Genomic DNA, 18603 nt, shown 5'->3' with positions numbered 1-18603 from the left:
TATGCACCAGTCATGAGTTTCCAAGGCTATGGAAGCCCCTTGAGTTCTCCGACTCTTATCTTGTTTAGACAAGGTCATAGTCAAAGTGGAGGTTCTCTCCTCCCTTCAGAGAAAGGCACCTCCCTCTTTGAAGACCTGTTCTTTCCACTGGGATCTCACTCACAGAGATCTTTTTGCCAGAGTGTCTTGGCTTTCCATGCCTGAAATACTCTCATGGGCTTTTCAGCCAGATCCGAGTGCCTTTAGGGCTGATTCTGAGGCCAGAGTGCTATTTAGGACATCTGCCATTCTATGAGTCTGCTGAGTATCTCACTTCCCATGTTGGATCACTCTCCCCTTTATTTATTCTATCGGTTAGTGTTAGCAGATACTAGACTTGTTTATGTGCTCCCTTTGACTCTTAGTCCTTTCATTATGATCAATTGTGAACTGAAATTGATCACTTGGAATAGTGAGATGGCATTGGCACATGCCACCTTGATGGGATTGAATTGGAATCCCCTAGTATGTTTCCAACTCTACCAATTGGGGCAAGTCATCCCGAGCATGCCCCAAATTATACATCTCTTCCCTCTCTTATTCCCACTCTTATGTTTAACAGGGATCACATTTCAGTCAAATTTCAACACTTAAGAATAACTGTGTGATAATTACAGAATTAAACCAGTCATATTAAGTAGAACAGACAAAAAAAAAATACTATGAGGGATAATGTATTAAGTTGTCCATTAGCAGTCAGGGCTATGCTGATCAAGTCACCATTTCTCATAGTGTCCCTTTCACTTCAGGAGGTTTCCTTTTTGGTGTTCAGTCAGTTGTCACCGATCAGGGAGAACATATGGTATTTGTCCCTTTGGGACTGGCTTACTTCACTCAGCATGATGTGTTCCAGATTCCTCCATTTTGTTGCAAATGACTGGATTTCGTTGTTTCTTACTGCGGTATAGTATTCTAAAGAATACATATCCCATAATTTCTTTATCCAGTCTACCATTGATGGGCATTTAGGTTGGTTCCAGGTCTTGGCTATTGTGAATTGTGCTGCAATAAACATTAGGGTGCAGACCGCTTTTTTCTTTATCAATTTAAACTCCTTTGGGTAAATTCCAAGGAGTGGGATGGCTGGGTCGAACAGTAGGGTTATATTCAGGTTTCTGAGGAATCTCCAGACTGATTTCCATAGTGGCTTAACCAGTTTGCATTCCCACCAACAGTGGGTTAGTGTCCCTTTTTCCCCACATCCTCGCCAGCATCTGTTGTTGGTAGATTTCTGTATGTGAGCCATTCTAACCGGGGTGAGGTGAAACCTCATTGTGCTTTTGATTTGCATTTCCCTGATTGCTAGTGACCTTGAACATTTTTTCATGTGCCTGTTGGCCATTTGGATTTCCTCTTTTGAAAAATGTCTATTGAAGTCCTTGGCCCATCTCTTAAGTGGGTTGTTGGTTTTGTTTTTGTGGAGTTTCTTGATCTCTTTGTAGATTCTGGTTATTAACCCTTTATCTGTTGCATAGTTTGCAAATATTTTTTCCCATTCTGTCGGTTGTCTCTTCACTCTCCTGACTGTTTCTTTTGCAGTAAAGAAACTTCTCAATTTGATGCAATCCCAATAGTTGATTTTGGCTTTGACTGTCTGTGCCTCCCGGGTCTTTTCCAGAAATTCTTTGCCTGTGCCAATATCTTGAAGGGTTTCTCCAATGTTCTCTAATAACTTAATGGTGTCAGGACGTAGATTTAGGTCTTTAATCCACGTTGAGTGGATTTTTGTGTAAGGTGTAAGGTAGGGGTCTTGCTTCATGCTTCTGCCCGTGGAAATCCAGTTTTCCCAGCACCATTTATTGAATAGACTGTCCTTGCTCCAGGAATTAGTTTTAGATCCTTGATCAAATATAAGTTGGCTGTAGATGTTTGGGTTGATTTCTGGTGTTTCAATTCTGTTCCATTGGTCTATCCATCTGTTTCTGTACCAGTACCATGCTGTTTTGATTACAACTGCCCTGTAGTATGTCCTGAAGTCTGGTATTGTGATGCCTCCGGCTTTGTTTTTGTTGTACAAGATTGCTTTAGCTATTCGAGGTCTCTTGTGCCTCCATATGAATTTCAGCATCATTTTTTCTAGATCTGCGAAGAATGTCTTTGGTATCTTGATTGGGATTGCATTGAATCTATAAATTGCTTTTGGGAGAATGGACATTTTGATGATGTTGATTCTTCCAATCCATGAGCATGGAAGATTTTTCCATTTTTTGGTATCCTCTTCTATTTCTTTCTTTAAGGTTTTGTAATTTTCATCGTAGAGATCTTTAACGTCCTTGGTTAAGTTTATTCCAAGGTATTTGATTGTTTTTGTAGCTATTGTGAATGGGATTGATCTTAGCAGTTCTTTCTCAGTCATGGCATTACTTGTGTATACAAAGGCTGTTGATTTTTGTGCATTGATTTTATATCCTGCCACTTTGCCAAACTCCTCTATGAGTTCCAATAGTCTCTTAGTAGAGTTCTTTGGATCCTCTAAGTACAGAATCATATCGTCTGCAAAGAGGGATAGTTTGACTTCTTCCTTCTTGATTTGTATTCCTTTGATTTCTTTTTCTTGTCTGATGGCTCTGGCTAAAACTTCCAGAACTATGTTAAATAGCAGTGGTGAGAGTGGGCATCCCTGCCTGGTGCCAGATTTCAGTGGAAATGCTTCCAACTTTTCCCCATTCAATAGGATGCTGGCTGTGGGTTTTTTATAAATTGCTTTGATTATATTGAGGAATGTTCCTTCTATACCCAATTTGCTTAGAGTTTTCATCATGAAAGGGTGTTGAATTTTATCAAATGCTTTCTCTGCATCAATTGAGATAATCATATGGTTTTTCTTCTGCAGTCTGTTAATGTGGTGAATCACATTGATTGATTTGCGAATGTTGAACCATCCCTGCATACCAGGGATGAATCCCACTTGGTCTGGGTGGATGATTTTCCTGATGTGTTGTTGTATTCTATTGGCCAGAATTTTATTGAGGATTTTTGCATCTATGTTCATCAGGGATATTGGTCTGTAATTTTCTTTCAGTGCTGCATCTTTCTCTGGCTTAGGGATTAAGGTGATGCTGGCTTCATAGAAAGAATTTGGGAGGATTCCCTCTTCTTCGATTGTTCTGAATAGTTTGAGAAGAAATGGGATTAGTTCTTCTTTAAATGTCTGGTAGAATTCAGCAGTGAATCCATCTGGTCCTGGGCTTTTCTTTGTTGGGAGGGCCTTTATTACTGTTTCAATTTCTGTTTCAGTTATGGGTCTATTTAGGTTTTCGATGTCTTCATGGTTCAATTTTGGTAGATTGCATGTGTCCAGGAATCTATCCATTTCTGATAGGTTTTCCTGTTTGCTGGCATACAGGTCCTTGTAGTAATTTCTGATGATTCTTTTTATTTCTGTGGTGTCTGTTGTTACGTTTCCTTTTTCATCTCTGATTTTATTGATTTGGGTCTTTTCTCTTCTTTTTTTAGTTAGTTGGGCCAATGGGGTGTCAATTTTGTTTATTTTTTCAAAAAACCAGCTTCTTGCTTGGCTGATTTTTTGTAATGTTTTTTTGGATTCAATCCTGTTAATTTCTTCTCTGGTTTTAATTATTTCTCTTCTCCTACTAGATTTGGGTTTGGTTTGCTGCAGTTTTTCTAGGTCCTTGAGGTGCGCTGAAAGCTCATTTATTTGGTACCTTTCCAATTTCTTGATATAGGCACCTATTGCTATAAATTTGCCTCTCAATACTGCTTTTGCTGTATCCCATAAGCTTTGATATGTTGTGTTGTTGTCTTCATTTACTTCCAGAAAGTTTTTGATTTCTCTTTTGATTTCTTGAATGACCCAGTGTTCATTCAGGAGCATGTTGTTCAGTCTCCATGTGTTTGCATACTTTCTGGGGTTTCCTGAGTTGCTAATTTCCAGCTTCATCCCGCTGTGGTCTGAGAAGCTGCATGGTATGATTCTAATTCTTTTAAATTTGCTGAGACTTGCTTTATGGCCTAGTATGTGGTCAATCCTAGAGAAGGTTCCATGCGCTGCTGAGAAGAATGTGAAGTCTGTAGATGTAGGGTTGAAAGTTCTGTAGATATCTGTTAGATCCATTTGGGCAATAGTGTCAATTAAATCTGCTGTTTCCTTGTTGATCTTCTGTCCGGATGATCTGTCTATTTCTGAGAGTGGAGTATTGAAGTCCCCCAGTACTATTGTATTGGAATCTAAATCTCCCTTTAAGTCCCTTAACATATCTTTTAAATAGACCGGTGCCCTGTAATTAGGTGCATATACATTTATAATAGTTACATCTTCCTGTTGAATTGAACCCTTAATCATTATATAGTGTCCCTCTTTGTCTCTCTTAACAGTTTTTGTATTAAAGTTTATTTTGTCTGATATTAATATGGCTACACCTGCTTTTTTTTGGTTTCTGTTGGCATGGAATATCTTTTTCCAACCTTTCACTTTCAGTCTGCATGCCTCTTTGTTAGAGAGATGTGTTTCTTGTAGGCAACAAATAGTTGGGTTGTGTTCTGTGAGCCAGTCAGCTAAACGGTGTCTTTTAACTGAAGAATTCAGACCATTAATGTTCAATGTGACAATTGATACGTAGTGACTTTGCCCTGCCATTTTCCCGGAAATATTTTCTAGTATATGCTTTGAGCTTCCCATGCTCTTTTACTGGTAGGTGTTCTTCCTTTCCCTTCTTTCATATTGATGGCCGTGTTTCTGTGTTTCTGAGTGTAGCACATCTTTAAGTATCTTTTGCAGGGCCGGACGAGTGGCCACAAAGTCTTTCAATTTCTGTTTGCTATGAAAGGTCTTTATTTCACCTTCATTCACAAATGAGAGCTTGGCAGGATATAATATTCTGGGCTGGCAATTTTTCTCTCTTAGCACCTGTGCTATGTCTCGCCATTCCCTCCTAGCTTGTAGGGTTTCTGATGAGAAGTCAGCTGTGAGTCTGATTGGAGATCCTCTGAGAGTAATCTGACGTTTCTCTCTTGCACATTTTAGGATCTTTTCTTTATGTTTCACTGTGGTAAGTTTAATTACCACGTGTCGTGGTGAGGATCTCTTTTGGTCATGTTTATTGGGGGTTCTATGAGCTTCCTGTACTAGGATATCTCTGTCCTTCTCCAAACCTGGAAAGTTCTCTGCTAGTATCTCACTAAAAAGGCCTTCCAATCCTTTCTCTCTCTCCATGCCTTCAGGAACTCCTAGAACTCGAATGTTGGTTTTTTTAATAGTATCCTGTAGATTCCCAACAATATTTTTCAGGTTTCTAATTTCCTCTTCTTTTCTTTGGTTTGACTGTATGTTTTCCTGTGCTCTATCTTCTAAGTCCGATATTCTCTCTTCTGCTTCACCCATTCTGTTTTTAAGGCTTTCTAATGTGTTTGTCATTTGATCTATTGAGCTCTTCATTTCATTTTGATTTCTCTTGACTATTACACTTTCCTGTTCTACTAGTTTCTGAGTTTCATTTTGACTCTTCCTTAAAATTTCATTTTCACGAGAAAGATTTTCAATCTTGTCCATTAAGGATTTCTGTAGTTCAAGGATTTGCTTTTGAAAACTTCTAAATGTTCTTATCATAAATTTTTTGAAATCCGTATCTTGCATTTCTTCTATCTCATCATCTTCATACTCTTGGCTTGGGGTGTTTTGCTTATTTGGAGGCATCATAGTGTCATCGTTGATCTTGCTCCCTCTATTTCTGTGTTTGTTACTCGGCATAGTTAATTCTTCTTGCGTCACTGTGCGCTTTTTTTTTTTTTTTTTTTTTTTTTTTTATACTGTGTCCGTGTTAAGTGGACTGCCTGCTGTTGGAGGAGCCTTGGAGGCTTGAGATGGGTGGGGCCTGAGAGCTCTGCCTGGTTCTTCCAGGTTAAGGGTGTGCAAAGGTGACACCCTCAGGTTATGCGTGGTAAATCTCTCTCTTTTTATTTATTTATTTATTTTATTTATTCAGGGGGTAAGTAACACTGCAGGGCAGGGCTGTGCAGAATTGATGGTATTTAGCTTCCAGTCTTTGGCTCCTCTGGACTCCCACTGGGTTGCCTAGGCTACTGAATTGTAGTGACTCAGTTCCTTAACTCTCCCCCACTGATATGTAAATCCAAAGAGGAGGCCTGCTCTTTGTCTCTTGGGAATTCTTCAAGTCTTGCAGGCTTGTAACCTTTGCAAGGTTAGGGGGAAGAGAAACCCCGAAGCTTTTTTTTTTCCTTCTTTCCGGTAGTGAGTTTGCTGCACTTTCCGGCCCCCCTCTAGATTCTGACCCCCGTTTCCCCACCAATGTCTCGGGTTATTGAGCTCACCTCCCCTTCCAGCGCCGATGTGTGGACTCGGAGCCCTGAGCGTCTCAAGTCTCCCCGCTGTTTTCTGTGTGGCGTGCACTCTCCTTGGAGCACTGTAGCGCAGACCCTGGGGCTTCTGCGGCTGGGTCCCCGCGACTTTGCTTCCGTGCGGTGGGCGACCTTGTTCTCCCAGTAGGTCGTCCGATTCACGCCTGTTCCATTCAGAAGGGTTTCCCCTGCAATTTTTGTTTGGTTCTATTTTCTGCGGCTACCGTAACTCCCCTTTTATTAAACTAAATTTTCCCGGACTATCGGTGCGCGCCCTCCCTATTCCGCCATCTTGGCTCCGCCCCCTTGGTTTCTCTCCTTTATCCTGTTTTTGTCCAGGCTCTGCTGATTCCCTGCTGTCCATTCATTCTGTAAATAATGAACCAGGTTCGTTAACATAAGAACTGTAGCAAGTATCCCCATTCTTGCAATGTGCTTCTCCACCACCTGGAAGCCTGCTTTAATCCCACAAGCACCAAATCTCTCCTCTCCAATTCTACAGCAAGAAGTCTCTTAGTTACTCAGGGACATTAGCATTCTTGCCATTCTCTGTATGAGAGAACCTGTTGTGAAGAGTTAGTCTTAGGTCAGGTCCTATGCTCACCTTCCAGCATTCCTTGAGCAACATTCTCACTTTTCTAGAGTGCAGTTTCTCACTTCTAGCATGGTGATCAGTGTCTCCTCACTGTTCAGTGTGAGAACGTAGAGGGGGCAGGCTAGCCTTAATGTTCAAAAGCAGATTTTTAAAAAATATCTGCTAATGTTGTTCCCACAACCTCTTTCTCTTCTTCCTATCAATTTACTGGATGATAATAGTAGATCTGAAGAAAGGCAAGTTTACATTGGTTTTCTTCTTGCTTACGTATTAGGCTGTAGTGTCCCCTGCTCTTGCCAACCCTAGTCTATTTTCTAGATGGTATAGAATTTTCTCAATTTTGGTCACAAAATAATAACCCTTTTTTGGTTATGAGCACTGTGACAGGTTTAAATCCTTTTTGCCATTTGAATGGGTTTTGCCCACCCCCACCCCCCAAAATAAAAAGAATGAAAGACACATGTGCTCAATCCATCTTCTGATATTAGGTTTTCTCCTTTACTCTTTCTTGACCTGAGATGTTGGCTTTAAAAAAAATCCTCTAACCCCACCAGCCAGTGTTCACTCTCCTGCAATTTTCTTTTTCATGTATAGTAGTCACACGGTAAGATATTCCTTTACCATCTCTTCCCAAACTGCTTCATCTTTATTAACACAAGCCAGGATCCTGGGTCCTTTGAGACCTGTGGATCCAAACCACAAAGTCCAGCCAGCAATGAGATGTGCACATTTGGGAAGGTGCCTCGCTGGATTATGTGATTGCTTCCTACAACCCAGTCATTGCGAAAATAGGTTAATTAACAGGCCAACTTCAGCCTTACTAAATTTATTATGAATTATATGTTCAGGGATGTTGGTAAAAGGCCAACACTGGCATCTCTTTAACTAGTAATTATTGTGTTTTATTGTTGTGGACCCATAATGCATTAACAAGCCAGGATTCAGCTCTATTAGAATGCGTGTGGCTCCTCAGTTCCATGCATATTTATTATGCAAGAGAATGGGATTCTTCTTCTTTAGCCTTCACTAATTTAAAAGAAGATATCCTCAATGAAATGTATTCAAATATTTTGACATTTTGCTTCACCTCACTTACAGAGCAGAAATTGTTTCTGACAGTTATTATACAGTGCTGGAATCCTGCTGCTTCTGCTGTTGAAGAACAGGTTGAAAAGACACAGCGCTTGCATTTTGTTCAAAGAGTGATTCTGCGGCTTAGAAATAGCAGCACTGTCAGCTGTGATTCACAGAGAGCTTAGATAATACCCAGCTTGTAGTGACTGCTAACATGGGCTTCTGGACTTGGAGTGTGAGGAAATGAATGGAAGTCAGTATCCTGACGTTACCCAGGAGGATGAGTATGAAGCATGAAGTTGGCATTTGGCCACCTAAAATTTTGCTAGAATTCCTCCTCCTTCTCCACTTTTACCCACCCCCCTCCACATTGTTACAGTGTTACATTACAAATGCACCTATTTACACAAGTAAGGCACACAACAGTAAATGTTAAATTGCAACACAGGGGTATTACAGAAGCTTGAACTGTCTAAAGCGATTAGAGGCAACATTTGATAGGCATGTCTTTGATCCTACTGCACTAAAAGGCAAAAATCACCCTAGGATCATCTAGAAGGAGGCATCAGATGAGATGCCACAGAGCAACTAACAAATCTAACAAGCAACCTGGTGTGATTTCTTTTGGGTACCCCTGGTTTATTCAGTAGATTTCTGCTCTGAATACAGAAATATTCTTCCAAAATAATAGGATAAAATACTTACTTACAAGGGGCCTGCCAGTAATAGTGGCAGAATATGGCGCCAACAGATGTTTACAGAGCTACTGAGATGACCAAGGATAAGGACAAAGTCCAGCTGCCTTTATTCATTCATTTTTTCCCATCTCATATCCAACTCAAAGTTATGTCCAAAAGCTGCACCATAGTACAGAGCCAAAACTCACTATTTGTGCTTTTACAGGGGTTGACAGGACTCTGCCAATCATAGTCCATATGTGGAGACACAGTCGGCTCTGTAGGGCATAAGGTAAAACAAATAGCCCATGTGGCTATTGAACCTGTTCTTGCAAGTTAACAAAGAAATATATCATAGTCTGTAGACACACCTCTATTGAAAGGGAAGATCATAGGATAGTAGCTCTGCCTACAGCAGACCAAAACATCTAGAAATCTGCCTGGTGCAGATATGCATCCAAGAGATTGAGAGCACTCTAGGTTTGACATCCACTTGGTCAAGGCTGAGGCAGTCCAGCTAAGAAGTCAGCAAAATGCACCAAAAGGGCTTCAATAAGAAAAAAAGATCCTGTGGCAGGTCAGGGAATCTATTCGCTGGTAACATCCCTAGGGACCTGTGAGCAAATCTGGAGGGCAGTGAGGGGTAACGAAGCCCATTATTCATTGGAATGAGACATGGCCAATTCAGCCCTAATCAGGGGTCTCTTCCAGGCAGTGAGAGGTCAGACCCCAGCAGCAAGCTGGGAATAGATGAGAAAATGCTTTTGCTACTTTGAAAGATGAAAAGAAATGCATCTAGAGTTTTTTAAAGGTAAAGTCTGCTCTAAAGGAAGTACAGAAATATGTCTACATTAGGCCAAGTAAACTGTGCCAAGAGACTCTCTTAGAAATGAGAGCTGGTTAAGCAGGAGGAGAGGAAATAAGATCCCAAAGCATCAGTGATATTGAATTGTAAAGTATCTATTCCTTTTTTATTTTTATATGTTTAGTCAGTACTTGAAAAATGCTTGGCACATGGTTAAGTGCAAGTAAATGTTGGTGAATGAATATCAGATTGTTTGATTTCCAGTGTCATCACAGAAAGGAAGCAGATGGGAAGCCGTTAGTGTTTTTGAGGCAAGCAATGACTGGGGATGTCCAGGTAACCTCCTAGGAGGCATAGTTTGCAGGGTCCAAAAATGTTTCACTTCTACAGAATGTCTGCAAAAGTGTGATTTCCTGCATCTCTGCAATTCATGTTTTCCACTGGTAATGATCATGCAGCTAATGGCTCCAAAATGGATTATCGCATTTTTAGGTCATGTTACCATCCCCATTTGACAATGGGGAAACCTGAGGCAAAATGACTCAGGCTTACAACTTCTTTACTGAGGTGAACTGACTCTAAGTCTTGGGCCTTTGACCACCACCCTATCCTGCCTCTTACATTACTTCTAAAAGACTGCAACAATACAAATAATGACTTAGAAAAGAACAGAAGACAAATTGTTAATGATTTGTACATTGTTTGAATTGATTCCTCAGATAAAGTAACCAGACCCGTAAGAAAACTGAAAATTTGTTGAGAAGGATGTTTATAAAAACTGTAATCCTAGGGCTCTGACTTATTAATTTAGCTCTTACTGTGTGCCAAGCACATTAATCAGAGACAGAGGATTCTCTGGGCCTGTCTCTATCTAGCCAGTTTCATTCTCTTCTGGGGAAAACCCTCTTTTCTGCATGTGTGTACTACTAAGATGCATTGCTTATTTAAGACTTTAAGTAAAATCTTAATTATCCAAAGAATTAATCTTTGTTTTCTTTGCACTACTGTATTACCAAGAGATGGAAATCAAATTAGATGGGAGAATTTTCCAACATCCAAAGAACAGCTTAGTAAAATTTCTATTGTCCTATTAGGCAAAGAGTGAGGTGGTATCAGTTATAAAATTTATTGCAGAGATATCTTTTTGCAAACATCCTATTCAAACAGTAACAAACTAAGGAATAATGGAAGGCTTTGGAAATTACCTTTAGTAAACATTTGATAGAAAAGTGAAGCAGTTACCTATGCAATTTTTTAAATAAAGATTTATTTTTTGGAGCCAGTGCTGTGGTGTAGCAGGTAAAGTGGTTGCCTGCAGGACTGGTATCCCATATGAGCACCAGTTTGAGTTTTGGCTGCTCCACTTCCAATCAAACTCCCTGCTAATGTGCCTGGGAAAGCAGTGGAAGATGGCCCAAGTGCTTGGGCCCCTGAACACACATGGAAAACCAGGAGAAAGCTCCTGGCTCTGGCCTGGCCCAAAAGGCAGAGTTAGAGAAAAGAGAAGAGAGAGGAGAGAGGGGAGGGAGAGAGAGAGAGAAAATATCTTCAATCCACTGGTTCACTGTAACGGCCAGGTCTGGGCCAGAATGAAGCCAGGAGCTCCACCTATGTCTCCATTGTGGGTTGCAGGGGCCCAAGCACTTGGGCTAACCTCCACTGTTTTTTTTTTAATTAATTATTTATTTGACAGGTAGAGTTACAGTGAAACAGAAGACAGACAGAGAGAAAGGTCTTCCTTCCATTGGTTCACTCCCCAAATGGCCACAACAGCCAGAGCTGGGCCAATCCAAAGCCAGGAACCAGGTGCTTCTTCCTGGTCTCCCATGCAGGTGCAGGGGCCAAAAGACTTGGGCCATCCTCCACTGCTATCCCAGACCATCCAGGCCATAGCAGAGAGCTGGACTGGAAAAGGAGCAACCGGGATGAGAACTGGCACCCATATGGGATGCTGGCACCACAGGTGGATGATTAACCCAATGTGCCATGGCACCTGCCCACATCCACTGCTTTTCCCAGGCCATGAGCAGGGAGCTGGCTCAGAAGTGGGGCAGCTGGGACTCAAATGGATGTTGGTGTTGTAAGTGGCAGCTTTACCCACTATGCCATAACTCTGGCCACAACCTATACAATTCTTGTTATGCATACCTGAGACCAACTCTTTTTTTCCCCATGAAGGATCCAGAGATCTTTTTGTGAGAATAAATATAGCCTGTGGCTGACACTTCAATATGAACAGATGTTTCTTAGTTTTCTTTTCTAACTATAGAGAAGCTTCAACCAATGTGAATAGTTAAAACAAAAGTAACATTTATACATCTAGATTCTTTGGTTTCCTAAGAAAATTGAGTTTTCTTTAGTTGAAATTTCCAATGATCTGTTGTAAATAGTCTAAGAACCTATTAGAATAAATTTTTTCTCAAGTGGGTTGCACAAAGCTCGGAAAACAAGAGGCCACCAGATGCCTCTTTGACTATTCACATTTTTGCTGTGAATTAAAGGCATCTGGAATCTGATCTAATCCATGACTAATATATAGAGTAAAATATATCTAATAGAATACTAGATGTTACTGTAACACAAGGCAGCAAGATGTAAATATATCATATACAAATATATATGTGTATACAGATGTATACTTAATGTTTTCCATGTGCCAGATGTTTATAACAACAATGAACTAACACTTCCCAAGCACTCACAAAGTACCAGGCACTCTACTTTAAGTCTTAATCCCAGAATCCTGGAAGAGAAATTATTATTGGTAATTTTCATCATCTCACAGGTAAAGAACCCAAGGCAGAGGTTAAGTAACTTGGCAAGGCCACCTAGTAAGTAATAGAGCAGGGAGCTGAAGCCTATGCTCTTAGCTACTTTATACACCTGATCTCATCTGATTAATAAATCCTAGATGGTCGGTAACAAAGTTCCATAATTGATTCTTTTGTTTCTTTTGTGAATGAAAATATTTGTACTTATTGCCCTTTCATTTAAATGGTTATTTTATGACAGAATATAGCCTCACTCAAGATTATTAAGTGTGTAAAATACATCAATATACTGGAACCTGGTAAAACATTTTCAAGTTAAGAGTCATCCAAGTTACCACTGACCTGACCTCCTTTGTTGCATTTATTAACCCCCTTTCTTTTCCAAAACTAATTCGGAAATACCAGCTCTGATGGCTCAACAACTATATAAGGTAAGTCACGCCTTGTTAGTCTGATAATGGCTTGTTAAAATACAGGCTAATTTGAAGCAGCTGTAATTTTCTATTCAATTTAATGGACTATTGTTCTTTACTAAAGTATGAGATAGTCTAAGTCTAGTTCATCAAAGCTTTTCAAAGGCTTTTATACTGCTTTCCAAATTAATGCAAGTTTTCACTATATATAGCATTGTCATTAAACTTTTTACATCTTTTAAAAAATTCATTTTGTTTCATTTTTCTTTGAATGGGAGAGAGACAGAGACAGAGAGAGAGAGAGAGAAACACAAGTGTTTTTCTGCTGTTGGCTCACTCCCCAAATGCCTGAAACACCCAGTGGTGGCTTGCTTGCTCTCTCTCTAAAGTAAATAAATTAAAAATTTTAGTGGGAAATAAAAGCAGGAACACTTCATAGTAGCTTGGATGAAACACAGTATTTGTTCAGTTTTGTTTCAGGGCTGTGTTAAGTCTCCATCCCCTATTGTAGCACTGTCTGCAGAGATCTGAACTGCCTATTGGATCCCAAAGAGTATCCACACTGATCGTCATGTCTGTGGCATGCTTGAGGCCTTGGTAAGTGATCTGTACTCCACAGATTGGCAGTCGAGAACAACTCAAAATAAAATCACTTTAACAGTTTATTTGAAGGGCAAGCTCTGTGGCACAGTGGGTTAATCCTCCGCCTGTGGTGCCGGCATCCCATATGGGCACTGGTTCTAGTCCCCATTGCTCCTCTTCCTATCCAGCTCTCTGCTATGACCTGGGAAAGCAGTAGAAGATGGCTCAAGTCCTTGGGGCTCTGCACCCACGTGAGAGACCTGGAAGAAGCTCCTGGCTTCAGATCAGCAAAACTCTGGCTCTTGAGGCCATTTGGGGATGGAGAGTGCATGCTTGCACTCTCTCTCTCTCTCTCTCTCTCTCCCTCCCTCTCTCTCTCCCTCCCCCTCTCTCCCTCTCCTTCTCCCTCTCACTGTCTGTAACTTTGCTTCTCAAATAAATAAGATCTTAAAAAAAAAAAAAAGTTTATTTGAGCAAAGCAGACTTGATGAACCAGCAGCACTCAGAACCCTAAGGCTCTCCGAGAGCTCTGTGGCGGCACTGTGGGTGGCAGCTTTCACAGTGGAGGCAAAGGGCACACAAGGAGAATATATTGGACAGGAATAGAGTGGAAGGACCCTAGTTACAATGGAAGGACCTTAGTTAGAGGGCAATTGATGGCTTCCTTTAAAAAAAGTATTAAAATGTTAACATACAAAAATTAAGCATATTTCTGGGGAAATGTGTGATATTTTGATACCTGTATACACTGTGTAATGTCCAATCAGGGTAACTATCCTCAAACATTTACCATTTCTTTATGGTGAAAACATCCCAAATCCTATCTTCTAGGGTTTCTTTTTTCTTTCTTTTTTTTTTTTTTTTTGAGAAAAATAGAGTACAATATCTAGTCACCCCACTGTGCTACAGACCCCCAAAACTTCTTACTCCTATCTAGTTATAACTTAGGACTTTTTAATCAGTCTTCCCACAATCCCCTTCTCCTTTCCCTTCCTAGCCTCTGGTAACCAACTTTATAGTCTTAACTCCTACGAGATCACCTTTTTCTTGGACTCAACATATGAGTGACAGCATGTGACACTTGTCTTTTGGGGCTTGGCTTATCTCACTTAACATAATGACTTCCAGTTTAGTTGGTGGTTTCTGGTTAATAAAGTCTCTAGTTTTGTTTTACTGTTTATGCTGGACATTTTTTGGAGTGCAGATTTAGGATTCAGAGATACGCCAGGAAAGCATCCACAAAATAAAAAACAAATTCCCAAGTCTCACCTCCCCTACCACAAAAATGGTAGGGACCTATCTAGGTTCTGGAGGAATACATTCCACTCAGAGGAAGACAGTTCCTGCCCTTAGTAAAGACAGAATGCTTAACAAGGAGGTACTAAATGTCACGTGCCTAAGCTTCTAATTTTAAGCTGGGTTCTGTCAGACTCACCAAGTCGTAAAATGGAAGTGGAATGTCTAAAATCAATCCCAGTATGCACAGCAGAGTGAGCTATAAGTAATTCAGACCCTTATGTCACCTACAGTTACCCCAGCGCCCACTCCTTGCCTTGCCCAAACAGCCACCATTACAGTCCCTGTGTAACCAGATGGAGGAAGAGGAAAAGTCCCACCTTTGATTTATGGATGGATCCGCTTGGTATGGAAAAACACAACGGCTGCATTGCCACCACAGTCAAAAGTACTTTGAAAGACAGCGGAAAGGAGAACTCTTCATAACAGGAGATAGGGTCAGGGTGCCTGTTCATTCACTACATGTTGAAGAAGTGGCCCTAGGTAAGAATGTAAATAGATTCCTGGGCAATATCAGGTGGCATGGTTGTCCAGTTAGGACCTGGGAAGGAAAAGGAAAGTTTAAAGACAAAGAGTCTGGGTTGGAGGCCTATGGGTGGACATAGGTGTATAGGCATGAAGTATGAAAGTTTGCATTATACATGAATATCCATCCAGAAACTCTACCACGTGAGAGGCACTGAACAACCCAATAGGAAAAAGTACCCTGATCAACCTGCATCATCAGCCAATGTAAAACTATCAGGGGGCAGGCACCATGTGGCTATGTGGATGCAGGGGCCATGGTGACAGAAATGGAGACTAGATAGCCCTCTGGAATTGTTAAGCCATAGCTAAGGGTGAGGGTATATTTTAGAATGGATGGGGCAGAAGTGTTAAGATGAGTACTAGTTGCATTCTAGACCAAATGCAGCAATGAGGTCCACATTTTATCCCACTAACCCTTATTTCTAATTTTCTCCTTAGGAAAACAGGCCTGTAAGGACATGGAGGAGCTGCTCTCTGAATCTGCATGGAGAAGTAGGTGTACATGGCACAGAGCATAGGAAGCAGGTCAGAGCCCCAACTGTGCAGAGTGTCCCAGACTGATGGCTTCACTGTTGCCCCTCTTCATCTACTACTGTGTTCACATGGAGGCCATACTTCCTGTGGGCAACTCCCTGCCAGTGACTGAGCATAAACCGAGGAGTCCTAAAACATTCCAGTTTCAACAAAAATGCAGAAGTCTTCCAATGGACAACTTTGCCTTGAAGACTTCCCATCAGCCTGGCCATCATTTCGGTAGAGATGCCTCCTCTCACATAGTAACCTGGCTAGATCAAATCCTCTGTTACAGAATTTCTGAGCACCACATCCACCTCCACTCTTTTAGTCCTTCTCAGTATAATTTTATATTTATTAGTGTAATCAGTAGATTAAATTCTCTCTCATATAATGTTAGGAGCTTAGCATGGATACTTACATCTAATCAATAATATGTCCCCAGTAATCATCAAATGCCTAACAGAAAAGGAATCCTCAATAAAAATATATTGAATAAATATGATGTTATCATCTGCTTTTGAAGGAGCTCGTACAAAATGTTAGAATAGGAATTTATGAATTAAGATTCTGTCATGAGTGGATGGAGTCAATAGACAAGAGTTGATTAATGTCCGTTCAGTAATGAGTACACTGCATGTGCCTCTGTGTGTGTGTGTGTGTGTTTATCTGTATGAATGCACATGTGTAACTGGAATTGAATTACATAAGCCAAAAATGTATAAGCTACTCAGCTACAGAAAAGAGACTTCTTGGACAAGTACTTGAATATTCATTGAAATCAGGAAACTACAAAGATCTCCAGGGATATAATTTTAGACTATGATAAGAGCAGTTATGCAGTAATTCATTGAGCAACTCTACCAAAATGAAATGCTGACAAAAAAGAAGAAAGATCAAAGAATGCCTTCAAGGACAAAGCAAGAATAGGGCATTGCAAAAGGTAGAGATGATGTGTTTGGCACAAAGGTTTAGTGAAAGGGAGAAACGGCAGCAACAATGAACTGCTAGAGACAGCAGGAAGTTAAACTGTCAAAGTTTCCTGCCTGGATCTAAAAATACTCCAACATTGCCACCTGTCTGACTTTACAAAACAAAAAAGGTGTAGGGCAGGCAACCAATTCCAAATAGCCTAATAATTCTGTTGAAATATCCCAGGAAAGGGCTGTCACTGAGGCACAGTGGGTTAAACCACCATGACCATCTTCAGTGCTGGCATCTCATATGGGCACCTGTTCGAGTCCTGGTTGCTCCACTTCCAATCCAGCTCCCTGCTAATGTGCCTGGGAAAGCAGCAGAGGATGGCAAAAGTGACTGGGACCCTGCACCTACATGGGAGACCTGGAAGAAGCTCCTGGCTCCTGGCTGCAGCCTGACCCACTCCCAACCATTGCTGCTATTTGGGGAGTGAACCATTAGATGTAAGATCCCTCTCTCACCGTGTCTAAATATTGATGGAGTTTGTGGACTCAAAAGGCTTCCATAGCCTTAGCAGCTCATGACAAGAACCTCAGGTGATCACTGATGTCATAAATAAGAGTGTCAATTGTTAAATCAACAACAGGAGTCACTGTGCACTTGCTCCTCATGTAGGACCTCTGTCCTCAATGAGTTGTACTATGAAAACTAATGGTAAAACTTGTCTTCAAACAGTACTTTATACTTTGTGTGTCTGTGTGGGTGCAAACTGATGAAATCTTTACTTAGTATAAGGTTGATCTTCTGGGGGCTGGCACTGTGGCACAGGTTAATCCTCCACCAGCGGCGCCCACATCCAATATGGGCTCCGGTTCTAGTCCTGTCTGCTCTTCTTCCAATCCAGCTCTCTGCTGTGGCCTAGGAAAGTAGTAGAAGATGGCCCAAGTCCTTGGACCCCTGCACCCACATGAGAGACCCAGAAGAAGCACCTGGCTCCTGGCTTCGGATGAGCCCATCTCCGGCCATTGTGGCCATTTGGGGAGTGAACCAACGGATGGAAGACCTTTCTCTCTGTCTCTCCCTCTCACTGTCTGTAACTCTACCTCTCAAATAAAGAAATAAAATAAAAAGTTGATCTTCTATATATAATTAAAAATGAATCTTAGTGAAGAATGAGATGGGAGAGGGAATAGGAAATGGCACGGTTTGGGGGTGGGAGGACAACTTCTATATTCCTAAAGTTGTGCTTATGAAATGTATATTATTTATTAAATAAAATCTTTTTAAAAAATTCCTCTTTTCTTCTCTATCTGTAACTATTCCTTTCAAATAAATAAATACTCTAAAAAAAAGAAGAAAGAAATATCCCAGCAAGCCCAAAGGATACTAGGAGCTAGGTAAAGTTTACTGTAGTTTGGAGAAGCCAAAATAAACCCTTGGGCAGCTCTTAAAAAAAAATCAAACCACCAAAATCAGCCGTTTCAGTGACCTAGTCAGCTGAAGCAGCTCCACAGAGGGGATCCCCAAATCCACGATCCCTTTATTTGGTCTGCACGGGTGACATTCCCAATGAAGACCTGGCAGAGACTTCTAGACAACACCCAACTCAATAGCATTAAATCTGTCAACAAATATGCACTTAATATGAGCCAGGCACTGCGCTAAGGCTGGCGTGCCCTGGTAGGCTGAGCTGCAGACTCATTCTAGCCTCATGAAACTTGCAGTTTACTGGGGGGATAGAAGCATTATGTAGATGAAAAACTACAACTGTAGCTAGTGCCACTGGGGAGAGGCACATGGTGCCGTCAGAGCCTAAAGTCAAACAATTTTGCCGCAGTGAGGAAAGCTTCCCTGAGAACATGGAACTGAGCTGACAGCTGGAGAATGAGGGGAGAGGGAAGTTCCTATCAGGCAGAGGGAACAGAAGTGTGTGTGTATATTCTCCTGGAGTATCTGGTTAAACCTTCAGATCTTTTTTTCATATAATCCAAACTCCCTTTCCTCCATGTCTTTTCCTTGATCTGGATACAAGATGGCAAGCTATGCCAACACTTTGGCAAGTCATCATCATGTACCT

Source organism: Oryctolagus cuniculus, chromosome 5 (assembly GCF_964237555.1).
Source record: "Oryctolagus cuniculus chromosome 5, mOryCun1.1, whole genome shotgun sequence".
Classification (NCBI taxonomy): Eukaryota; Metazoa; Chordata; class Mammalia; order Lagomorpha; family Leporidae; genus Oryctolagus; species Oryctolagus cuniculus.
The sequence above is the reverse complement of the archived record's forward strand: the minus strand, read 5'-3'. Positions refer to the sequence as shown.